This window comes from Eurosta solidaginis, chromosome 1 (assembly GCF_040869045.1).
Source record: "Eurosta solidaginis isolate ZX-2024a chromosome 1, ASM4086904v1, whole genome shotgun sequence".
Taxonomy (NCBI): Eukaryota; Metazoa; Arthropoda; class Insecta; order Diptera; family Tephritidae; genus Eurosta; species Eurosta solidaginis.
The window spans coordinates 297,568,083-297,569,264 of record NC_090319.1 but is presented as its reverse complement, the minus strand read 5'-3'; positions in this window follow the sequence as shown (position 1 = coordinate 297,569,264).

Here is a 1,182-nt window from a genome sequence, read left to right as displayed (position 1 = left end):
TGAGCAGCGCTTAAAATGCACTCAAAGAATTTTTTCACGAACGGTTTCTTGCTAATTGCAGGGTTGCTATTTTCAGGTTAACAAAATTTCTGTACACTTTTCATTTAGATCAAAATTTTTAGATTTTGAAATTAGGTGAACATTTCTGGCGAAAACTTCCTTTAAACTTTCAACAAAATTTATAAGAGTTTTTATATGTTTACCAATGGGGTATATATAAGTGTATATAGTAAATATTAGACGTGCTGCACCGAAAAATATTATGCCTTTTTTATTTATCTCAGTTACACGCCACCCTTTAATGTGAAAAGAGAGCCAATACAAATGGCGTATTTTGATTGGTCCAAATCATTAGAAATCATTTAGTGGCGCTCGAAATCCACTCAATTTCCATATCTATTTATTGTTTACTTATGAAATAGAAATTACGTGTGAACTTGAACGAATTAGAAATTGTTTCTACCTATACAGGAAGAATTTATTTTAAATGCAAAAATTATTTATTAAAGCGCTTTTTATAGTAGTAAGTAGTAAAAAGTACCCAAAAAAACAGTTGATTTCCAGAAATAGGTTCTATTCATTTTGAGTGGAATATTTATAAAGCAGCGTTGCCGAAGGCGACCAAAAATCTAAATTTTTGTCCAGGAAAATATCTAATATCAAGTTTTGCTAAAAACTTTTTCGAGGAATAACAACCTTACCCTTATTCTCTTACCTGGAATAACAGCTTAACTCTTTTTCTCTTATATGGGACTTAGGCGTTCATTCCTTACTATTGAATTTTTATATTGCATAGATAAATAGATAGATAATTAATTGAGGATTGCACTGCGACCATTTGTCTATTGTGCCCTCAACTGCTTCACAGCACCTCATCCAAGCCGACTTCTCTGATGAACCCTAGCAGTTCACCTGGCTTGAGGGATTTGATGTGACAATGCTCTGACCACGGGGAGCCCATAAACTTAGCCCTACGTCTTGAGATTGCGTCACACTCCAGGAGTACATGTTCCCCCGTCTCCGCTGATCGATCACAAAATCGGCATGTATTGTTCGATATTATACCCAGCTTTTGCATGTGATTGTCCAGTCTACAGTGTCCTGTAATAATAGCTGTTAGGATCCTTATGTTATCTTTCGAGAGGCCTATTAATGCCCTATACCGAGTTGTGTTGTAGCCCC